The sequence below is a fragment of the Ranitomeya imitator genome, chromosome 2 (assembly GCF_032444005.1).
Source record: "Ranitomeya imitator isolate aRanImi1 chromosome 2, aRanImi1.pri, whole genome shotgun sequence".
NCBI lineage: Eukaryota > Metazoa > Chordata > Amphibia > Anura > Dendrobatidae > Ranitomeya > Ranitomeya imitator.
This window is the reverse complement of record NC_091283.1, coordinates 563,853,547-563,865,566: the sequence shown is the minus strand read 5'-3', so window position 1 is coordinate 563,865,566 and position 12,020 is coordinate 563,853,547. Positions and strand designations below refer to the sequence as shown.

Genomic DNA, 12,020 nt, shown 5'->3' with positions numbered 1-12,020 from the left:
TAGATGTGTGGTGAGCACTTTGAACCCCCAAGTGCTTCACAGAAGTTTATAACGTAGAGCCATGAAAATAAAAATCGCTTTTGTTTACACAAAAATGATCTTTTCGCCCACAAATTCTTATTTTCACAAGGGTAACAGGAGAAATTAGACCACAAAAGTTGTTGTGCGATTTCTCCTGAATACGTCGATACCCAATATGTGGGGGTAAACCACTGTTTGGGCGCACCGCAGAGCTTGGAAGAGAAAGAGTGCCGTTTTACTTTTTCAATGTAGAATTGGCTGGAATTGAGATCGGACGCCATGTCGCGTTTGGAGAGCCCCTGATGTGCCTAAACAGTGGAAACCCCCCACAAGTGACACCATTTTGGAAACTAGACCCCTTAAGGAACTTATCTAGATGTGTGGTGAGAACCTTGAATGCCCAAGTGCTTCACAGAAGTTTATAATGCAGAGCCGTGAAAATAAAAAATATTTTTTTTTTCCACAAAAAAGATTTTTTAGCCCCCAAGTTTTTATTTTCACAAGGGTAACAGGAGAAATTGGACTGCAATAGTTGTTGTCCAATTTATCCCGAGTACGCTGATGCGCCATATGTGGGGGTAAACCACTGTTTGGGCGCACGGCAGAGCTCGGAAGGGAAGGAGCGCCTTTTTGGAATGCAGACTTTGATAGAATGGTCTGTGGGCATTATGTTGCGATTGCAGAGCCCCTGCTGTACCTTTAGAATGCAGAGTCGTGAAAATAAAAAATATATATATATTTTTTTTTTCACAAAAAAGATATTGTAGCCCCCAAGTTTTTATTTTCACAAGGGTAACAAGAGAAATTGGACCCCAGAAGTTGTTGTCCAATTTATCCCGAGTACGCTGATGCCCCATATGTGGGGGTAACCCACTGTTTGGGCGCACGGCAGAGCTCAGAAGGGAGGGAGCACCATTTGACTTTTTGAGCGCAAAATTGGCTGTCGTGTTTGGAGACCCCCTAATGTACCTAAACAGTGGAAACCCCCCAATTCTAGCTCCAACCCTAACCCCAACACACCCCTAACCCTAATCCCAACCTGATCCATAAATCCTAATCACTAACCCTAACCATAATCACAACCCTTACCCCAAAACAACCCTAATGTCAACCCTAACCATAACCCTAATCAAAACCCTAAATCCAACACACCCCTAATCCTAACCTCAAACCTAACCCTAATCACAACCCTAACCCCAAACCTAACCCTAATCCCAAGCGTAACCCTAATGCCAACCCTAACCCCAACCCTAATCCAAACCCTAATCCCAACTCTAACCCTAACTTTAGCCCCAACCCTAACCCTAGGGCTACTTTCACACTTGCGTCGTTTGGCATTCCGTCGCAATCCATCGTTTTGGACAAGAAACGGATCCTGCAAATGTGCCCGCAGGATGCGTTTTTTGCCCATAGACTTGTATTGCCGACGGATCGTGACGGATGGCCACACGTCACGTCCGTCGTGCACTGGATCAGTTGTGTTTTGGCGGACCGTCGGCACAAAAAAAAAAAATGTTCAATGAAACGTTTTTTTGTACATCGCATCCGCCATTTCTGACCGCGCATGCGTGGCCGTAACTCCGCCCCCTCCTCCCCAGGACATAGATTGGGCAGCGGATGTGTTGAAAAACTACAGCTGCTGCCCACGTTGTGCACAATTTTCACAACGTGCGTCGGTATGTCGGGCCGACGCATTGCGACGGCCCCGTACCGACGTAAGTGTGAAAGAAGCCTAACCCTAAATTTAGCCCCAACCCTAGCCCTACCCCTAATTTTAGCCCCAACTGCTGTTCTCCTGCCGGACGGCCGATGGAGACAGATGGCGGGCGCACTGCGCCCGCCATTTTCTTCTGCCGGTGGCCAGGAGGAGCAGCAAGAGGATCCAGGGACACAGGTGAGTATTGTAGGGTCCCCGAATCCCCCTATTTCTCTGTCCTCTGATATGCGATCACATCAGAGGACAGAGAATTACACTTTACTTTTTGCGGTCGCCGGTAAACAGTTAATTACCGGCGATCGCAAAACAGGGGTCGGTAAAACCGACCCCGATCATGCTCTTTGGGGTCTCGGCTACCCCCGGCAGCCGAGACCCCAAAGATTCTCGCGGGGCCGGCCGGCGGGCGCAGTGCATTTTGAAGATGGCGGCGCCCACCGGGAGACACGAGGAGCATCGGGGGGAGATAGGTGAGTATTGGGGGGCTACCTGGGACCCCTTTTCTCTGTCCTCCGATGTGCGATCACATCGGAGGACAGAGAAATTAAAAAGAGATCGCTTTTTTTTTTGCGATCGCCGGTAAACGGTTAATTACCGGCGATCGCAAATGCGGGGTGGGTTAAAAAAACCCCGAATCATGTTCTCTGGGGTCTCGGCTACCCCCGGCAGCCGAGACCCCGGAGAAAATCGGCCTCTGGTGGACGCTATTGACTTTTTCCACAGCGCCGTTAATTAACGGCGCTGTGGTTTAAGTACCCTTAGCGGCCGCCGTTAAAAGGCGTATCGTCGGTCGCTAAGGGGTTAAAGTATCCTGTGAAATATGAAGACACAAAAGAGAATAGTAAAACCAAAAACACTCAGTTTGAAAAAATGTTGCAGTAATCCGCAAGTGCTAGTAAAAGATGTAAAAAACAGGGTATTTGGTTGATACGTTTTTTGCAAAAAATGTATACTAAGCTGCTCTACCAATCTTCACGGTATACCCTTATCAGAGCAGTCCTAACTAAAGGTACCTTCACACATAACGATATCGTTAACGATATCGTTGCTATTTGTGACGTAGCAACGATATCGTTAATGAAATCGTTATGTGTGACAGCGACCCAACGATCAGGCCCCTGCTGGGAGATCGTTGGTCGCTGAATAAAGTCCAGAACTTTATTTCGTCGCTGGACTCCCTGGAGACATCGCTGGATCGGCGTGTGTGACACCGATCCAGCGATGTCTTCACTGGTAACCAGGGTAAACATCGGGTAACTAAGCGCAGGGCCGCGCTTAGTAACCCATGTTTACCCTGGTTACCATGCTAAAAGTAAAAAAAAAAAAACAAACAGTACATACTTACCTACAGCCGTCTGTCCTCCAGCGCTGCGCTCTGCTTCTCTGCTCTCCTCCTGCTCTGGCTGTGAGCTGGAAAGCAGAGCGGTGACGTCACCGCTCTGCTTTCCGGCTCACAGACAGTACAGGAGGAGAGCAGAGAAGCAGAGCGCAGCGCTGGAGGACAGACGGCTGTAGGTAAGTATGTACTGTTTGTTTTTTTTTTTACTTTTAGCATGGTAACCAGGGTAAACATCGGGTTACTAAGCGCGGCCCTGCGCTTAGTTACCCGATGTTTACCCTGGTTACCGGCATCGTTGGTCGCTGGAGAGCGGTCTGTGTGACAGCTCTCCAGCGACCAAACAGCGACGCTGCAGCGATTCGGATCGTTGTCGGTATCGCTGCAGCATCGCTAAATGTGAAGGGGCCTTAATGTATGCAATCCTTATCTGATGTATTTAAAAACCTGATCATCTGTATATAACCTGTGTGAACAGGGTTCAGAGAGGAAAAAATCCATGTGTGCATACAGGGTAGAACAGCTTTTGTGCAGATAGCCCAAGAGGAGTGGTGGAACTCCCCAGTCTTGTAGACACAAGAGAACAATTATGGAAACAGGAACACATGGGCTACTTGCACAGTGAACAAGTCTGTATGATCATGTTCACACACCACCAAGAAACCTGAAGACACAAAAGAGAATAGTAAAACCTGTTCCTGTTTCCATCCTGTGAAATATGCAAAAAGTCAAACTTTCTACAAAGCCTTCTCATTTCAGGAGCTTAAAAGTAATTGGACAGATCAACATCATACATTTTTATTTAATACTTTGCCAGCAAAGAATTCTCTGCAATGACTGCCTTAAAGAGGTTGTCCACTACTTCAACATTGATGGCCTACCTTGAGGCTAGGCCAACAATGCCTGATCTGGCTTGGTCTGACCACTTGCCGCTCAGCAGTTATCAATGTCAGCCAGAAATACTCACCCGCCGAGCTGCTCTTTTTAGTGGATGGGGATGGAAATGCACAGCTGCCTCATATTGAAATTAAGGAAGAAAAAAAAGCAAAAAAAAAAAGCGGCAAATGTGCAGTACTCTGCCACAGCCACTACAAATAGAGTCACAGGTCAGCAAGTGAGTACATCTGGCTGATGGCAGACCCCGCTAACAGCTGATCGGTGGGGGGGGTGTGGTCAGGATGTCAGGTGTTAGACCCTCACTGATCAGACAGGCAGAGGCTGTATTAATTTTACATTGACCCATGTCTAAAGGCCATGGACATCACCAAACCATAGCTTTCCTCTTGCGTGATGCTTTGCCCAGCTTTTTTTTCTGGGTGGCTTTCACGTGATGTTTTGTCATCGTTCATTGGAGTTTACAATACAATTCAAACAACCTTACTGCATTTGGATCTGCGCACAAACCATCACCCTGTACACTTCAGAATTCATCCAGCTGCTTCTGTCTCTGAAGAGATTTTGATACTGAAAACCCCATTTACTGGTGAGTTCTTCACTTGGGTGCATGTTGTGAAAGGGATTTTTCTTCACCATGGAAAGGGTTCTGCACTCCTTCACCATTGATCTTCCATGGACATATGGGCCTTTTCTGCAGAATGTACAAACATGTTCCCTTGGCCACGGAGCATTTCTATCTGATAGGTCTTTTCAGACTAATGTGTTTCACTTCCATTGAGTGTTCCTTTGGCCACGTGATCACAGCAACTGCTTTCAATGTCAACTGCAGCAATGCCAACTGCTGGGAATCTAGAAAGAAATGAATTTGTCAATAGAACAAAAACACTTTAAAAAAAAAAAAAAAAAACTGACTTCACCGCTGTGTTCTGCTTTACAGCCGGCGCTGACAGTCAGTGCAGGGAAGCTGACGGCGAGGGACGTGACAGACATCGGAATGTGAGTATGTACTGTTTTGTTTTTATCGGGTTACCAAGCGCGGCCCTGCATTTAGTAACCTGATATTTACCCTGGTTACAAGTGAAGACATCGCTGGATCAGCGTCACACACGCCGATCCAACGATGACAGCAGGTAATCAGCTACCAAAAAAAAAAAAAAAAAAAAGTCCTGATCATTCCCCAACAACCAAAGATCTCCCAGCAGGGGCCTGATCGTTGGTCGCTGTCACACATAACGAGATCGTTAGCAGGATCGTTGCTACATCACAAAAAGCGTGACGTAGCAACAATATCGTTAAAGAAATAGTTATGTGTGAAGGTACCTTTAGAGTAATGAGTGATCTTAGAGAAACTTTCTAATTAGCCTCACAGCAAAGGCTGGTCACCATGCACGAGTCCACACTATGGCCTAGAACCACTAACAGCTCTTGGACCTGATCAGCTTCACTAGTCATGCTGGACCCAGACTGGGTTTTAAGAGGAAAAAAAAAGTTCACCAAGAACATGAAAACTAGGTGTTATGGTACAAGTTGTACAGTACTGTGATGATTAATTTTAGCTCTCAACCGATTTCCAGGGTAAAAGTAGCAATTTGAAAGGTCTCAGAAGCTTGACTGTACCAACAATTACTTCTACGATGCAACACTTTCAAAGGAGGGAACCAGCCAAAAGTCAAGTGTACTTATACCTTATATCAGCTAAAAAGTATGATGAGCGGCCTCAGTTATTGAATGTCTTCATGTATAACATGTCAGACAGGGATAACGTAACATCACAGGCTCTCCAAACTACATATAGACCCACAGTCGTGCTTACCTGACCTCCATGTATATCTTGTTGCATCTGGAAGATACTGTAAAAGGTAACGGATTCTAGAAAAAAAAAAAAAAAATAAAGTATAAAATGTAAGCTCTCAACATACTACCAAAAGCCTCTAGGAGGTAAGGAGATTGGGACAATCAGCAGGAATGTTCCTCATCAGTTATCGCATCTGACGGCACTTCCTATTTCCTGGTTTCATCACGTGTCACCAACCAAGAGTAAGAGGGTCAGATCATACTAAATCGAGCAGGTACCAAACATATATGCTGCCATAATGCAAATCCATAATACAGCCATCTGATCAGTCTAGAGGCCAAGCAGTATGGGTGATCTAGAGTATGGTAGACAATGAAATTGAAAGTTACCTTCCAGTTCTGCACTTCTGGCTTTTCCCCCAAACCAATGCACTCATGCCTGAAAGATACAAGAGCCCAATTATCACATTATACAGCACGTCCATAGCATTAATCACCACATACAGCGCATGCTCAGAGAAACCTGTCACCACCTACAGTCTGACGGTAATTCCAGCTATTTATAGGTTAATCTCATCATGGCAGGACACTGGCAGCAGACATGTACAAGAAATATAAGCTATGACCTTACCTTTGGCAGCATTAAGTCATGGCAGCCTTATCCTACAATGGACACCTGCAAGAGATTCAGGAGAATTAGTCTATATGCCCTCGGGTGGGAAACTGCTAATAATTAGTGATGAGCGAATATACTTGTTACTGAGCATGCTCGGGAAATCTCGAGTAAAGAAGTATATTCGCTCATCACTACTAATAATCCCAAGAAAAGCCTCAGTAAGTACAGTGTCCCTCATTATTTCAGACAGGGATAACAAGGCATCATCGGCTTTATACATGACAGGTAAACCAGCGCATTCACCCAGAAGAACTGACAGACAATACATTGGACACATGTGGATTGGAACATGTCATATAGGGAATAGGTAGGATGTATAAGGAACGGTATGTGACCACTCCAATTATGTATACTATTAAAACCAGACCAAGCAATCACTAGACCACCAACATTGGGAATAAGGGGTTACCAGGAGGCAAAGTGGCAGCAATCAAGAGGTTACTGGTACCCTAAAAAAATAAAAAACAGAATGGGCATCCATCAGGATGTAGGTCCAATTCTCTTCTGTCCACAGCCAAGAAGGAAGACAATGGATTCATCTTTCTTGTAATTCCTATGAAACTTATCAAGCCGTTGCCTTCTCTCAAACTACTGCGATTATGGCAGCACTAATGCACGGCTACCTATAAATCATCTACTCCTTACCTGGACCACAACATGGTCAGAGTATTATTAATGGTTTCCTGACATCACTCCCTAACCTGAGAATACACATGTATAGCCACCAGTCAGGCATTTCCGACCAGATGGTTGAGGGCTGTAATGGTCTGCAGAGAGTGCCACCCCCCCTGCTTTAAACTATCAGCTCCATTCTGAACAAATAAAGGTATGTGCACACCGTCAGGAACTGGCAGAGCTTTTGACACCATGCATGTCTGCTGCGTCCAAAGCGCTGACAGCAATTGAATGAAGGAGAATCATCATGTGTTCTTTGAACCATTCACAGAGTCCAATACATTGTATGGGTGATATTTATCTAATGGAGCCTCGTGTCTCCGCAAGATATATAGGCATGCAGTGTTCTGGAAAGACACCACATGCCCATCTCTGCGGGTGAGCCGCGGGCATTTTTCAGACAGTGGACATGGGATTTCTTGAAATTCCATCCATTATGTGGTAACAGCTGCAGGTTAGATGCTGCACTAGTACACAGCATTTAGGGAATGTGCACACGTTGCGGATTCTCTGCGGATCTGCAGTGTTTTTTGAGGTGCAGAAACGCTGCAGATCCGCAATTGATTTACAGTACAATGTAAATAAATGTGAAAAAAAAAATGCTGTGCACACTTTGCGGAAAATCCGCTGCGGTTTAAAAGAAGTAGCATGTTGCTTTTTTGAGAATCTGCAGCGTTTTTGTACCCATTCCATTATAGAAAACCGCAGGGGTAAAAACCGCAGCAAAAACATACAAAAACCCCGCCGGAACTGCAGAAAAAAAAAAAAGTGACAAATCCACAGGTGCGTTTTCTGCCAGGAGAGGCAGAATCCGCACCAGAAATTCCTAAGCCTAATCCGCAACGTGTGCACATAACCTTACTGATTGCGGGCACATACCCTAACTGACACGGTGGCTGATCAAGACTGGTAACTGCTTAAAGTGTTTTCCCCTCAAACAAAGGTTCATTTTAATAGGTCTTTGAATAATAACTTGTGTAATGGCCATGTCTAACCATGCAGGAACATTGTTTGATCACGTGACATATCATGGGCAGGGGAGGAAGCAAGCGTATACAGACATTACAGCAGGGGATCACAGCTGATTCTTTGAGGTAAAACGTTTGAAAAAAGTAAAATGTTTTACCTCACAGAAAGAATCAGCTGTGATCCCATGCCATAATGTGTGATGTGGTATGATCAGACACAGCCATTACACGGCAGGGGCACAGTTATAAGATTCTCAGCACAGGAACATTTTATTTTTTAAAACATCCAGTTGTGGAAATTATTCAAACACCCATTGATTAAAATTGACAAGTTAGCATGGGCACCAGGAGTCATGAAAGTGCAGGACTAACAAAATGTGCATGGTTTCAGGTAATTGTGAAAAAGTGTTCATAGGACACATGAACCCAGTTCTCCCCCATTTATACATCCAGTGATCACCTGCTTCTGTCAGGTGATGGGATTTGTTGGTTCTGTCCCCATCATTGTTAGTCAGTGTGGAAACCAGGCCATAGAGACCAGTTAGCTTCTAAATCTTAATGCTCCAGAAGGCGAAGTCCTAATACAACACAAGCGTTCGACAGAACTCACCTAACGTCAGCCTGGGTCCAACAGCTCCACAACGGACCTCTGTAGAGCAGCCCTATAAAGGGAGAACATTACTGTTAGAGTGAGAATCATTGGAGGAGAAACCAGCACCCAGCAATATCAGAGTCCATCAGTCACACTGCGCCGATCTTTATAGGAAACCACTAGTTCCTGACTGGGGGTCTCCCTGTCTGACGTGTACAGCTAGAAGAGCTGGCACATATGGGGACTTTAGACCATGCTAAGGCCCAGGCCATTCCTGCCACACTGATCACATTCTGAAAGACCCCTAGCAACTGACAGGCTGAGCAACGCCCCACAGAAGCCCCCCATAAATACAGCCACCCCCAGTTATGCTATTAGTAGTGGTCGCTAAATGTGCAGAACTGGCTTTCAGCCCACCCACTCAGTGTAGAGCACAGAAGACATGGCAGTGCCGCCTACAGCTCAGTCACCTACAGCACTACAACTCCCAGTCTCCGTGCAGCAATGTCAGGGGATACACGTGGGACATATCCCGATGTGCACTGCCGGAGCGTGCACACGGGGGGCTCTGCGGAGACCGCATGAGCACACAGTCAGCGGGGAGTGTAGGGCAGACCCCAGAGACCCCTCCAATGCCCACCTGGCTAGGATGGCCCCAGATTGCCTAGACCGCATTTTTCACCTCTCCTCCTCGGCTGCCGCAATGATAGAGACCAAACACAGCCGTAATGCAAACTTTTATACCATGTAAATCACGTCTCCGGTTATCGCGATACTACACAAAGCATTTCGGGAATTGTAGTTCTTAGTGAGCTAGGACGCATGCTCACTGCTGTAAAGGAGCTCCAACATTCAATATCATCCTGGCAAGTGATGACATGAGGTAAAGCCGCCTTATTTTTACAACTGTGAATGAATTTGACGAAAATGTAATCGTTTTTCTTACTCACACTGAGACAACGGGTAATGCTGCAGAATGACCACTAAGTGGCGCTGTTTAACAATATGTGAGCATCGTAATGCCGCACAATGGCCACTACGTGGCACTGTTTAGCTATAGCTGAGCCTTGTAATGTGGGAGAGTGACCACTAAGTGGCGACCTTTATCTATATATGAGTAAAACAATATAAATATGGTAATAAGTGAATGTTGCTGTCCATTTTTGCGTTGGGAAATGTCACCTGTGTGACAGGGTCTGCTATGACGCGGTCTGCCATAAAGTGAAGTATTGGTGATGGCATGAAGATCCATTAGAGGCTGGAAATGCTGAACCACTGATGTGCAGAGATAATGAGATTTCAGGCTTTGCATATTATTGCGCCATTAAGCCGGCAGTTAATTAGAAATTAAATGGACGATTACCCTCCTACAGAGAGATAAAGGCATAATGGAGTCCAGCATCTGTATCACTGATCCTTTGGTGCTGTCTCCCCCCGCCCAATATTAAAGGTAATGTTCCCGTCGTTCTCCTCCGATCTCCTTATTTACAAGGAGTAACTTGGAATTTGTGTGGTTTGGGTTTGGCTGCTGGACCTCTGCCATAGTCGTTCTGGAGAAAAGCGTGATGCCATCCTGGTAACCGGCCCCTTAGGGTTTTATTTTTCCACTAATAATGCTTCCTATTATATACAGAAGACATCACTTTGTAGAATGAATAAACCAGGAAGGTGCTGTAGATACAGATTTTACAATAAATCTATTTGTAAGCTGCTTTTTGCCAGGCACACACCTGGTGGTAGTGGATCGCCCCCAGACACAGGGCCACACATTTCGGTACCGGGCCTCTCTGGTTCGGTTCTGAGGCTGTCACGGTGGCTAGACCCGGTCCGCGACCCTGCTAAGGGGCGTCCAATAAAGGTGGTGCAGTCTGTCAGGGGTTCGTGACGCCACCTGTGGTGTTCGGTCAGGGTGACCAACGCTGCTGTGGGGTCCTCTGGAGTGATGGAATGGCAGCTGGATGGTATACCTTCCCACAGGTGAAGTATGTCCCCAGGGCTTCCCAGTAAGGTGGATGGTGATGGTGTGAGGTGCAGTCAATAACGAGGACACAGGGTTGCAGTCTCTTTACCTCTTTACTGAAGACTTCAGGATCCTCAATCCAGAGCACGCTTCACAGAGTGCTCTCTGAGACCGGCCGGTCCGATGGGCACTTCCAGAGTCTCCTTCGCAGATGGAAATCGTTGCCCACCACTAGCGCCTGTGTGTTGTAGTCCTATCCTGCTGAGCATTCGGAATAGTCCTCACAACTGCTGTTCTCGTTCGTTCGTTCTCTACAGCTCTCTCTCTCTTTTGTTCCAGATGTTACTAGTTTCTCGTCCCCCAGTATGTTTTGGCTAGGACGCACCCGTATGACGGTAAGGCTTGGAGGTCTTCCGGGACCCTAGAGATGCCCCTCTCCCAATGTTGCCCCCTATGTCTTCTTAGGAAATTTAAGGTAGACAGCCAACCTATACAGTAATTAACTGTCCTGCGGAGTTTGAAGTAAGGCTTGAAGTCAGTTACTCCCGCGGTGTTCCGGCCACCGCCTACACGCCTCAGTAGGATGTTGCCTCGGTCTCACGGCACAACTCCTACTGGTACTCCTTTTTTGCTAGATCTACACTGTTCCACAATATCCTTCCTTTCTTGTCTCTTTCTTAGGATACCGCCGCAAGGAGGTGCAGGCGCGGTACCGTAACGTTCTGTTCTGTTCGCTAGGCACCTGCCAGGTTCCCACGCCTGACAGGGACCTGTGTCTTCTCCCTGCAACACTCCTTGCCACGGGATGTTGCCTGAATCCAACCCATTCAGCTTCTGACTAACTTTCTATCCAACCCCTAGTTTTACCAGTGTGAGGAGGGGCCCAATAAATAAAGCCTTTTGCTCCCCCTAGTGGCCGGAGTGTGAAGTGTAATGTTTGCTGGTGATACCTGGTCAGTAGAATTCCTTCAGTGCCATCAGACGTACCATCACTCCCCTTAGTGGCAGAGTGTCATACTGCAATGACCAGATCTATGGGGCGCTGCACTCCCCCCCGGTTAAATCCAGTACTCCTGGACTGGGAAGAAGAACAACAATACATAGCATTTTTTTTGAAATGCTAAAACAAGTAAATAGAACAATGCTTCCCTTTATGGGATGTGAGGACACTTGAACGTTACAAACAAAATTAAATATTTATAAATAACATGTTGACTATAAATAACTCTCAGTACCCAGCCGGGTATTCTACCAAGTGCAAACTTTGAACAATAAGTTAACTTTTCCTTTAAGGGCGTATACGCTGAACCCATTAAAGGCCTACTATAAAATGCTATATAAATAACTCAACTTTTCTTTCCGTTCTAACTTCCCCAATGCAGGACCG

At 46.1% G+C, this 12,020-nt stretch overlaps 1 long non-coding RNA gene and 2 other non-coding genes across 3 annotated transcripts; all 3 read right to left on the bottom strand.

Annotated features, from left to right (window-relative positions):
• Positions 1–3,853: 3,853 nt before the first annotated feature.
• LOC138664983 (uncharacterized) lies at positions 3,854–9,386 on the bottom strand. Its single transcript, XR_011318405.1, has 6 exons — positions 9,314–9,386; positions 8,692–8,743; positions 6,394–6,438; positions 6,153–6,201; positions 5,782–5,837; positions 3,854–4,817 (listed from the first exon to the last, which is right to left on the bottom strand). It is a non-coding gene; the product is annotated as an uncharacterized lncRNA (long non-coding RNA).
• On the bottom strand, positions 5,923–5,993 carry LOC138668326 (small nucleolar RNA SNORD49). The gene has a single exon (XR_011319152.1). It is a non-coding gene; the product is annotated as a small nucleolar RNA SNORD49 (small nucleolar RNA).
• Positions 6,274–6,344, bottom strand: LOC138668339 (small nucleolar RNA SNORD65). The gene has a single exon (XR_011319165.1). It is a non-coding gene; the product is annotated as a small nucleolar RNA SNORD65 (small nucleolar RNA).
• Positions 9,387–12,020: the final 2,634 nt, after the last annotated feature.